The sequence below is a fragment of the Patiria miniata genome, unplaced genomic scaffold, assembly GCF_015706575.1.
Source record: "Patiria miniata isolate m_02_andy unplaced genomic scaffold, ASM1570657v1 HiC_scaffold_15, whole genome shotgun sequence".
NCBI lineage: Eukaryota > Metazoa > Echinodermata > Asteroidea > Valvatida > Asterinidae > Patiria > Patiria miniata.
The window spans coordinates 2,115,766-2,128,425 of NW_024037053.1; the positions used below are offsets into that span (position 1 = coordinate 2,115,766).

The 12,660-nt window shown below is 41.5% G+C and overlaps 1 protein-coding gene across 1 annotated transcript in view; it reads left to right on the plus strand.

The window, feature by feature from the left end:
- Window positions 1-1,850: 1,850 nt before the first annotated feature.
- Window positions 1,851-12,660, plus strand: part of LOC119722382 (serine/threonine-protein kinase NIM1-like) — a 52,136-nt gene continuing 41,326 nt past the window's right edge. The window contains exon 1 of the mRNA XM_038192455.1: window positions 1,851-2,375. The gene's annotated coding sequence lies outside the window, so the exon portion shown is untranslated. The remainder of the gene's footprint in view (window positions 2,376-12,660) is intronic.

Consider the following 12,660-nt stretch of genomic DNA (forward strand, 5'->3'; position numbering starts at 1 on the left):
CCTTTCTTAAGCCAAATACCAGTGCATGTATCATCAAAGGCACAATTCCCCCAAATATTTCCCCTACCCGCCCCACTTTTCCCTGTTCGGTAAGTTACAAGTGGGCCTGCTGTTTGCTTTTGCAGTCCGAGACTTTGTGGGAGAAGCGTAAGGGAGAGACAACTAAAGAAGTAAAATCTTAACCACCCTTCTGAAAAAAGGCAACCTGAATAATAATCGCCGATAGGGGGCGTGCTCTTGGTGACATTTATCCGATCGGCTACAGGGTGCAGACCTAAAGTAGGCCCAGAATTGCCTACGCAGGCCCAATCACGATTTATATGCCCTCAAATTCTTTGCTATTAGAGCATTTTGTGGACCATGAACTTGAGGGTTTATGAATAATATGGTTGGAAGCCGTGCCCAGGAGTTCGAGCTCGTATTTCTGTGAAATTCGGATGAAATTGGGCCCGGAAATTGCTCTGTTTTGCAACGGGAGCGCAGGCATCATTTTTCAAAATTGCGATAGGCACAGGACGACGTTTAAGGGGGATCATCTTTGGATTGAATTTACTCCCATAAGTATTAAATTACCACCCGAAAATTTAACATAAAATGAAAGATGATGAAATAAGCTTTAATTTGATGGGTGTCCCAAATACCTTGAAAAGTTGTGAGTATTTTTTACTTATTTTTGGAATTACGCGTAAGTATCACTGAGGTCTATGAGCGTCGATTAAGTATGCACCCTACAGTAAAAATAAATATAATTCATTCTACCGGAAGAGGGCGCTATTAAAAAAGGCTGGGCGGCGGGCGGGTAGCGTGCTATTCCAGATGGGCTCGGGACGCGTAAACTTTGATGCCACCAGTTTCTCCACCACATTTCAACAAGTTACTGTTCATTGCAATACCTTAATATTTTTGTATCATGCTCAACAAGCGCCTCGTTTTCAGGGATCTCTACTAGAAATGGAACGTGTAACTTTTGATTTTGCGAAAGCACTTCACTGAATTTACGAAGAGTGACATTTTGGATCAGTCGATTTAAGTAGGAAAATCACCCCAATTTTGGATTGAAATACTTTGAAAAAAAAAATCACTTCAATCGAAATTCGAGTGAACTAGGTCTATACATTGCCTGGTCCTTAGTTTGGAAAGTGAAGTTTGATGCAGAAGGGTGAATTTTAAGACAGCATAATGGACCGATCCAGTAAGCACCGCCCCATGGTGTTCTGACCAATCACAGCCGTGATTTATGTCCGACGTACGTGCGTGCACTAAAGTCCGACATGCGTGCACGCGCGTATGATGCGCGCGGAAGGAAAATGCAGCGTGGCATTGGAGAGGAGCACGTGTTAATTTGCCCACGTGCGCACTGGGCGGAGCATACTGGATCGGTCCATTGGAAGCCACAAGTCACAAATGCTTGATCTCCAAAAATATTTTGACAATCTGTCCCAAGTAGGCCGCAAGGACCTCTTATTCAAAATTACCTGCTGTGGGGATTACAAAACTCGCGCGCAGGAACTTTGCAGGTGGTTTCACCCGTACCCTGAGGGAAATGTGACACCCCCTCTAACGACGGCCCCGTCTGCCAAAAACCAACTCGCAATTCGCAAAGGGTTACAATATAAAGGAATAAGATTTGGAGTCCTCATGCCAAGCATAATCTCACACAATACCAAATATTTGCAATAGAAAATCAATCAAAAATACTTCTTTGTCACTTCACTTATTCCCCTTGAACTTGAAGTAGACACAGTGACGATCCGTAAATGTGCATAGCGCCCTCTCTTGAAATGTGTATGCTGGTACCCGTTCCTTCATGCCACCGTGCGTGTATGAGTGCACTGTCCGGAAACCAATTAAATCTAAGAACGCGATTTTAGAGATACATCTTGCGAGAACAAGTCGCTTTAATCACGGTTTCTACCTTGAATGTGAGACAAATTTAAACTCATTACAGTGTATGTTGGTCACCAATGTTACAGCATCACGTTCATGAATTTACCTTCTTTTCCTTTCGTGCTGGGAGCTCGGAGGACAAGTTCAACCACTTGAAGTTACTGTGGCAATACCATGGAAACATGCAAATAATTCAATGGTTCATTTTCTCCATTGACATTGCATTGACGTAGTGTACACAACATCGTGTTATCGCAGCATACGTGTGCACACAACACGCGCGCTGGCACAAGTTTCCCCACACGGAATGCAGTACGAATAAGAATCAAGATAATCTTTTTTCCGGAACAATTCGTAGATAAACTGTAAATGCCCTTACATTTACAATAAGGACTTTGGATGGAGTTGATGCCTTGTGACTTCAGTGTCTACTTTGCAGGGGACTGTTGCACGATCATGCGGCAATTTTAACCAATTCTTTTTCCTCGGTAAGTTCAGTCTGTGTACAGTGTAGGGCTATTGAAGTGTGTATTAACGTTTGCAAGCCAGCACAACCATGTCCCCAGTCGACCATGCCAGTAGTCCATGCGTTAACTAACATACAACCATGACAACTGTCAGTTTGTTGTAGTCTGTGCACAAAATGCTGATTACCCTTCTAGAAGCGGTCATACTAAAAGCGTCAACACAGCGTCTACTCCTAGAACTATGAGGCTCCGCGTGAGCGGAGCCTCATAGATGTAGAAGCCCGCAAAATTGTCTGCAGCACAAAACACTAATAAAGTACAAAAACGTCCATCAAAATGCAGACATTTCACACAGAACCGCTGCACAGTTTGCCCCTATTCTCCGTATTTTACCTCTTGACATACTCACGTATCTTGGGCACAACTAACATAGGTGGATTCTGTCAGTTTTTAGGCCAAAATGATGAAAAATATGCCCTTTCCGCACTGAGCCAACCGAACACTTGAAACGTGCACGCATATGATCGAGCGATGATTTTTGGTTCGCTCGGAGCTATGGTGTAGTCCAAGCCTTGTGCGAAGTCAAGATGGCGGACAACGGCCGTGCAAGTGAAAGGTCATTTTTTCGCGTGAAAATTACTATATTTTTAACAACGAAATGGAAACTTAAACCAATGGAAATTCTCTTTTATTCTATGCTTTACAATTATAAACCATTTTTGTTAATTCAGAATGTGTTTTGGATGTGTTGACGGTGTGTTGACGCTTCTGTCATGTGTTGACGCTGTGTTGACGCTTTTTAGTGCGACCCTCTAGAAGTACTACTATGTAGCTTGATATATTCAGCTCACCAGGCTCGTGATTCGCTAGTCATGCCAGTAGAGCTGGAATTACTTCCCTGGTCTTAGATGCGTGGTTTTCACTTTTTCGTTTTTGGCTGATATTTTCCATTTTCGTTAAAAGCAAAAACTCGCCAGATTTATCCTTTATGCAGCAAAGGATCTAGCACTCAAAATGAGAATATGATCAAGTCAAACCAGATAAAAGAGGTATTTTCGGTACAACTACGGGTGCACGTATAACTGTTTCCTGACCAAAAGAATCCCCTTTCGTTAACATCATGTTGAAAAGACATGAATCTGGGACTGAGAAACATTTCAAATTTTGTTACAAAATACTATGAACATGTTAGAAATAAACTCGGGGAAGAACAAAGGGGACTGCATATCATGTAGATTCAAATAGGGGCTGAAATAGGTTGAAGTTGAACCACCGCCACGGACATTGGTGGCGCTATTTTCATGCCCAAATTGACCTAATTTTGTGTAACCGCCTTTTTTGATAAGGTTTGACATGGAGTATCACATACAGGGATACTTTTGCTTAGCTCTAAACATCAATAAAAGAGAAATGCAGGGTGTAGTTGACATGAGAAAGTTTGGTTTGTTATTAAATCACATTGCCAAAAAAAGTTGTGGATTCCCCAAAACAGCGATGCCGTTATTTGTGTGTAAATTGCCCATATGTTTGTACACATAATCAACTGACGAGGTAACATTTATTTCAGCCAAATCGAGCATCATTTTAAGGCAAAAAAAGCAACTTTAAAATTGCAATAATGTCAGAACTGCTTGCCCTGTGAAGTTAGGAGACCATTTGTTTAATTGCATTTTGAAAGCTCTTTAAAGCCAGAGTCCATCATTTGCAGCTATCCAAAAAAGTAACCGACGTAATTATTGTTGAAAAACATACTGGTTGAAAGATAGTAAGGGGACTAAACTCCCTGTGAAATTATCCTTTCTGGCAAGCTCTCATTTTGAAGAAATCAACGAAAGAAGGCATTTCCAACGGTGCTTCTTAAGAAGCACCGTAGGAAAATTTAAATTAGTTGTTCGTTTTGTTATTCGGCGCAGCGCGCACAAGCATTGGAACGACGCACAGGCGCGCGCGGTTGCTATAATTCATTGGATCAGTGCGCAACATCGCGCAAAGCTGCAGTTCAAAACAATTCGAAACATGATTTAGCAACTTTTGATTTTAAATTGAGATCCTAGAATGCTGTTTTTCTCGGAATATGAAGCTGAAGCTGAGCTGAAACTTCATCAAGTAAGTTGTTCAGTATCCTTCATTAGATTTTGAACACTTTTGTTGCTTCAAACGAACAAAATGCACTAATTACAAATGATGGACTATAGCTTTAATTCTACAAAGTATCAAATCAACTTTGAAATTTGATGATTCTGCCTAGCTGAAACTTTGCTTAAAGGTAATGTAAAAAATATTGTTGAAAAGCTTACTTGGTTCAGAGATTGGGATGGCAATAAACTCCCTGTGACGCTTTTCTTTCTGGCATGCTGTCTTTTTAAAGAAAACACTAAAACTAGTAAGAAGGCAAAATTTCCAAAGATGTGTCACGTGACGCAGTTTTGGAAATTTCCGTTAGGAGTTGGTTTGTAATTCGGTGAATCCGTGAATGGGTACGCGCAAGCGTCGACACGATGCACACGCGTGCCTGGTTGCTATTATTCGTCGGTTCAGTGCGCGATATCACGTGTCCCGGATGAGTGTGTCCCGGATGCCGATTTCAAAGCATGACTCGGCAAATTTTGATTTGAAATCGAGGTCCTAGAATATTGTTTTCTCAGCATTCACAGAGCTAAAACTTTATCAGGTTAGTTAGATTTCGAGCACCTTTGTTGCTTCCCACGAAAATGTAATGCACAAATTACATGAATGACAAATGATCTACTCTACCTTTAAGCAGAATCTCTGATCTACTCTACCTTTAAGCAAATCTCTGTAATGTGGCTGCTGGATCCGTCTTTCCCTCATAATTGAGTTCTTCAAGTAGGACTGTGCACGTGAACCGAGTACCCGACCGTTGATGTCAGGAACCGGTTCCAGATTATGGAATCGGGTACCGGACACCAACTTTACAAATTACTTAATAACTTCTCAGACACTGAAAAAGAAAGGTTCCAAATGTCATTGTTGGGAACATATAATCTCAAAATGAAAGCCAGGCTACATGGAAAAACATTGTGTAAGATGCAGTTTGCACATTGAAGCTAAAGCTTACTGTACACACTTGTATCTTGTTGCATTGACGCACCGATGTGGTAGTAATCATCGTGCGGACCTTTACCCGCAATCTGAACAGCAACTTCCAAGATTTGAATTTTTGGGTTGGGTTCTTTAACGGGTACCGGTACCCGTGTTATTTTTAATCAGGGTAGCGGGTTCCCGTAGTACCCGTCAATGCACACCCCTAAAGCACTCACAAATTTACCGGTATGTTTGTGTTTGTCCAGTATGATTGTCATTTAACCCTAACCCCCTAGGCCTTAGCTAGGAACAATCCTCAAACCTCAAAAATCCTCACAAAAAAATTGCACTAATGTTCAAATGAAGGGTACCCATCTCCTTAATGTCCTTCAGAATCGTCAGACAGTCCTGCCTTTAAAAATGCATTCATCCTCAATCCTCCAAAATCCACCTCCTCTTCAAACACCATTCATCCTCAATCCTCCAAAATCCTTCTCAAACACCATTCATCCTCAATCCTCCAAAATCCTTCTCAAACACCGTTCATCCTCAATCCTCCAAAATCCTTTTCAAACACCATTCATCCTCAATCCTCCAAAATCCTTCTCAAACACCATTCATCCTCAATCCTCCAAAATCCTTCTCAAACACCGTTCATCCTCAATCCTCCACAATCCTTCTCAAACACCATTCATCCTCAATCCTCCAAAACCGCCGGGAGGATTTTGGAGAATTGAGGTTGGTTTGGGTTAATCATGTCAGCGATGTCCCCATTCATTGTACAAACAAAGTATACATGGACGATGGTCTTCTGTTTCGGTACAGAATGAATTAGATTCAGACATGTTAATGTCTTTCCTTCTGAATAGGCCCTGGAATTCTCCAGACAATATGATTATATACTGGAAGGGGTTTTAATGGCACTTAAATCAATAAGCCACGTCCTCCAGAGAGTTGATTGGTCCATCGGCTGTCTGTGGCCGCCCGACCCTGAAAGATTGATGCATTGTTCTGCCAGAAAAATATTTCGATTTTCATTTTGAAAAGACAATTTTGTCGTAGAGGTTCGGTATTGTATGTGGATTAGAGCTTATTTTCTCGTTGCATGCAGATGGGGTGTTAATGTACATGTACATTGGTATACCTCGTTTGTCACTCTGTGTTGAGAAATCAATTTCGTTTCCAGTCAAAATACGGTACGCTAGGTATTTATTCAATATAAAATCAAGATATGTATCGCTATCTAGGAATTGAAAGTGTATTATCAGAATTTAGATATTTTTGTCTACTTTAGTTTAACATTAATGCAAAGAAATTTCAATTTTTTTGCTTGAAACAGAACTCCACGCTAAGGCCAAAAAATATATTTCTGCTTCCGATTACATGGCATTTGAAAATAGGGTAGGTAGGTAGGTATTTTTTTTTTTTTTGACAATTCACTTTGTCAATATGGAGATGTCTGCGTGTACATGTAGTAAATGGTAAAAGTAGTAATTCATGGTTTTCAGGTTTTCCCTCATTCCCCCCCCCCCCAAAAAGAAGAAAATTAGGGTAGGGGCTGTCAAAATAGGGTAGGTAGGGTAACCGGAAGCAAAACTTTTTTTTTTTTTGGCCTAACGATCACCAATTTGTGCTTTTTAGCACAAGTAAACATTTTTTGTGTTAATGTCCCTGTCAGCACGAAGTCCTTAGGTACATGTACAAATTCCTCACTAAACATTTGTAAACCCATGAAATATGCTAAAGTTTTGTAAGCACAGAATTTTCTGCTACGTACAGTAAGGCCAAAAAAAAAAGTCTCCGGTTTCTGGTATGCGCGCGCGTCGCCGTAGCCATGCGTGTCAGCAAAATGAAAATTTTTTTTTTTCAATACAAGATGATGTTTCAAAACCGCCAAACTCACTGGTTTGACTGGAATCCTGCTGCTGCATAATTTTAACGTGTTTTTAGGTGGGGTTATGATCGAGAATAAGATTTATGTGGCCTCTCTGGACTCCCATATATTTGCACTAAGTTTAGTCGGGCACCGTTTGCAGTCATCAGCCAACATTTGAAGGCAAAAAAAAAAAAAAAAAACAGGTAAAAAAAAAAAAAAGCCACGTCGCCGCACCACTTTTAGGGCAAGCTCCATACCAGAAACCGGAGACTTTTTTTTTTTGGCCTAACCGGGAGTTTTTCGCTAGAGGCAAGCAGAGCCATTCCATTGGGCCTAGGTCTCATGACAGGGCTCCTAGCCACTCTTCAAAATCAGGGAAAGCCTTGGAAATGAGTTTCCATTTTTATCCCCCTGGCATTCAAGCCAGACGGGGGGGGGGGGGGGGGGGGGGGGGGGGGGGGGGGGGGGGGGGGATATTGGGATCGCGTTTTCCTTCTGTGTGTCTGTCTGTGCGAGTTTGTTTCTGCATTCAATAGGGCACGTTGAACAATAGAGGACAATAGGGTCCCCAATTCCTGAGAGGTCCCCAATTTGGATTCGTGTACAAAACATGTGGGAGGTCTTCCTGAAAAGTTAGTACAAACAAAAGAGGGACAATAGGGGGTCCCCGATTGCAGGCAAATACACACTTGTCTGTGTGAACGTGTTCATCTGTTCAAACCATGGACGAAAAAATACCAGAGAACAAAAAACAATATCGTCCACGATTCCCAGCATACGTCCGCGATGGGGGTCGTGTACAAAACATGTACAGTCTTCCTAAAAAGTTAGAGTACATACATACATGTATGTACAAACAAAAGAGGGACAACAGGACATCCGATTGACGGTGAACACGTTTGTGTGGGTGTGTGTCTGTTCCATTTCACTGCAAAGTTCAGTCATCAATCTCAACCAAACTTGAAAGATGGTCTGTGGAGAGAAGGCGGATGTCAAAAAAATCCTTTCCAATATGGATATTTACGAGGTCTCTGGAGAGATACTAATGACTCTAACATATGTTAGTCGGTGTCTCATTGAAACTCTCCATTTAACCCAAACTCCCCATTCAACTGAGAACTGGTACCTGCTGGGCAGACAATCAAGGCCGTCACTAACTGCCTGTACATGTATACAAACTGCCAGGATACCTGGGGGATTGCGCAAGTTTTACTTGCATTATTTTTGTTTTTCCAGCCAGGGAAACTCAGGGATTCGGCAAAAACATCAAAAATCAGGGAATTTTACAGTGACCGAGAAGGGAAAGGTTTTCACCAATTTGGCGTATGCATGTGTGTCTCAATGTGCCGTGTGTCCAAGTTGTGTCCATTGATTAACTGGCAATGGCGGCCTTTTAGTGTGTTTTTTAAAAGCACCGTGAATATTACACACCTCTCCAGACAATAACACTATGTACACCACCTCTTGACTTCTCAGCAACCTCGTTAACCCTAACTCCGTGGACATTTTTGCGAGGATGTAACCTCAATCCTGCAAAATTCTCCAACCGCCTCCATGTAAAAATAGCAAACAGCCTCAATCCTGCAAAATCTTCTGTTATTTCTTGAATGTGGTCCTTGGAGGGGTGACAGACCACTGCCTCAATCCTGCGAAATCCTCCAGCAATCACCGTCAATATGCTGAGGCAGAGCCAGTGACATCTTGGAGCAGTGTGGAGGATTTCATGTATTTCTAGGCCTAAATTTATGCAAGGCTGAGCATAAACAACACACGGTCGGCCTAAGACATTGACACACTTAATCTACCAAACTCAGCCACACTCTTTTGCCTACATGTATAGCCTCAATCCTGCAAAATCCCCCATTTTGCAAAGAGGATTTTGGAGGATTTGGGAAGGTTGGGGTTACAGTGGGAAAATATCTCATGGAATTTTGGAAATCTCTCCGGGAACCCTGTAAACAAGACATGTTTGATTTTGCCCTGAGGATAAATGTAAGGAGCAAAAAATAACTTTTTTTATGACGAATTGGATTACATACATGTACATGTGCATTATAACTACCTGTAGCCCTTCTTGCTGTACGTGTACATACATACAAGTACGTGATGCCCACCTGGACAGTTAAATGAAGACTGTTGCCATAGCGATGCGCTTAGCAACTATTGTGTCTGCAAGCATCCCAAAGTGTATTCAGATCATCAGGGCTCTTCTGCTAGTTGCCATGGATATTTTTTTCTTCCTGTCCACTAATTACGTCTGTTTGGCCTTCTGCATAATGTCCATCTCACCAATTAAATTTCATTTTAAACACTGTTACAAAAAATGGGTGTTATAAAACACATTTATGTAGGACATTTGCATTCAATGTGGCACGTACCAAGTCGGGGCCGATTTCATGGCACTGCTTAACAGTTAGCGCCGGATGACGTGTATACACCCAAAGGTTTTGCGGTATTCAGAATGGATGGCGGACAGGGGCGTAAATCCCAGGGAGGATTTCCACCTCCCCCACACTTTTTGACAGGGGGAGGGGCTATTGAATCATCCCCCCCCCCCACACTTTTTCATGATGAGAAAAACAAAATGCGGATTTTGAGGTATTTTTTGAACACCCCAACAACGCAAATGTATTCAATAGCACTGAAAAGTGCAGAAACACAACCAAAAGCTTTTTAAGTGCGCTGTGTTTTGATGTAAGCGCGAGTATACATGTTGATATACATCTATATCCTGAAGAGCGCCCCCTAGTGTCATGTAGTGTCCAAAGTACAAAGCACTGCGATGGGACCAGCCCAAAAAAAGAAGGGAAGAAAAGGAAAGGCTGCATGACCAATTTTGTTATATTGACTTCCCAATCCTCCCCTAGTGTTCACAAGAAGATCCATCTAGTCCGTCTGTCTCCAGAGTCACACGACATCCCTTCAAATCAGCTGTAAAAAGCATGCCCTGCATTCCGGATCAAACGCTGTAATTTATTTAGTATTGGACACACTTGTCCGGACCCCACGGGATATACCCTGTAGTCCATTAACAATCTTCACAGTTCCCAGAACTCTTCGACTTTCACACGTCACGGGTCCCACCTTGCTGTCTGCTCCCATTCCGGCCCTAAACGAATAACGCTAACCCCTAATGCAATTACAATATCGCGATAGTATTAATATACACTTAGGCGCCTAGTACAGATGTGCGAGATCTGTAATAAATTTTTTTTTTTCGCCGGCTCGGTCACTTGATAAAAGTCGCAGGGAGGGAGGATCTCGGACAAGTGTTTTTACTTCAGGACTGGTGCCATCGATGATTCAGCTTGGATCCTGCGAAACATTAGATGGAGGCGTCCTTTCGTCAATCTGGTCAGGTGTTTTGAGTAAAGGAAGCCATACCGTTTGACAGACAATCTTACAGTTTGCCAAAACACTCCTGATGCTGTTCCACTTAAACAAGCGCGTCTTGGAATACTGTTTACCGAGATCAGATGAACATACGTCGGCTTGAATGTTGTTTATGCTGCATCCTTTTCCGGAAGGTTTCTTTCCATGAAGTGGGCATTATTTTATTCTAATTTACACCTTTTTTTTTCACACCATTTTTAACACATGCTTTTAACATGCAAGGTAACACCCATCCTCTGCTGAAAAATTCAATTACACGTAAGTGGATCGTCTTCCATAACAGATATTGGGAAGAACTTGTTTCTGACTAACATGTGCTGACTTTGCGATACTCTATCTGATCTTTTAGAAATTCAAAGTGTTGTTTTGATCATACATGTACTAAACAACGCCTTAAGAAAATCCCCATCGTCTGATTGGTAGGTCGTTGATCACGTGTCATTGAATTATTCGTCCTAATGTACGGCGCGGCCACACGGCAAAAATCAAAGTTCCATTCCACAGTAAACGGAAGTTCCATTGCACGGTCACACTGTTGGCAGCACTGACCAATCAGATGACAAGGATTTATTCAGGTGATTTATAAAACAAATAATATATGTTTTTCATTTGTGCAATGGAAAGACTAATTTCATTCGGTGACAGATTGAACGTTTCATTCCACTCGGCTGAAATATTCCATCTGTCACCTCATGAAATTACACTCACAAACATTCATTATTTGAATAACATGATTGGGAACAAATGATCTTGTAGATGGACAATGACGCTAACCCGCCCTGAAATTCGCCCCTGAGGTTTTTCAACGATTTTGCAGGAATGAGGACTGTGATGCTTGTATATAACCCTTGACATAAATTTACATACTGGTACATGTGGGACTTGGTTGTTTTGGAGGATTCGTAACTGTTTTGGAAGATTCAAACTGTTTGGGAAGATTCAAACTGTTTTGGAGAAATCATTTTAGACTTTGCGTTAAAATATTTTAAAATTAGGAATGAAGATTACTTTTAGTTAATGTTGCTTATCGTAGGCTGATTTTCATGTTTTTTCTTTTTAATTTGATGGTACACTCCTAGATGCAAACATGCAACTCTGTGCAAGGTTGTCCTTTCAGTCAAATTCAGTCAAGTGACTGTTTTCAACGGTTAAGGGCTCCCAGCCTACATAAAGCAGGATTGACTGGCTGTGACTGTTATGTAACTTGACACAGCTATGCGGTGACTGTAGGTGATTGATAAGCCAGCTTTGCCTACCACTTGCCTGCTTTTGTCGGCGGACTGAATTAGACTAGTCACAGTGCTTGCTCGAAATATGATCTGACTGTTGGTGACTAGCCAGTGTAAAAGGCATGGCAGGGGAAGAGGATTGATATTTTGACTGTCTGTGACTGTTCAAACAGCAGGAGGGTTAGAGATGTCATTATGCCATTGTACAGATTCAGCACTTTTGTTTGAAAGGTAATTTTTGTGAGGTGCCACTCTCGAAACGCATAGTAGCTTTAATACATATTTGATAATGTATTGACCAAATTGTTGCGGTGGAAAAGGATTTAAAACGCAGTCAACTGCAGTTAGTTAATGCATTTTCAAGATATAAAAAATTGAAAGTTAATCTCTTAAATTCCAATGTGCATGTACTGGTACGTTTCGTACATCTGTCAACCGCTGATTATTTCTCAAGGTACCCAAATCAAATTAATATTAAAAACGTCCCCGTTTTTCTGCTTACGGCCATTTGCGTCATAACATTGGAACAGTCGCTATCTCCACAGTGCTGCTTGCGCTCTGCAAACATTCGTGTTGACACAACTCATTTATTTTCTGAGTCTCCTTTCAAGACAAACTCTGCCCGTTTTGTTCACTGCGTAACCAAGCAATAAAATAAAGAATGATACATTGAGTAAGGGGTTAGGACGAGCACGTATTGTATTAGGCCAAAAATAAAAAGTCTCCGGTTTCTGGTATGGAGCTTGCCCAAAAAGTGTTTGGC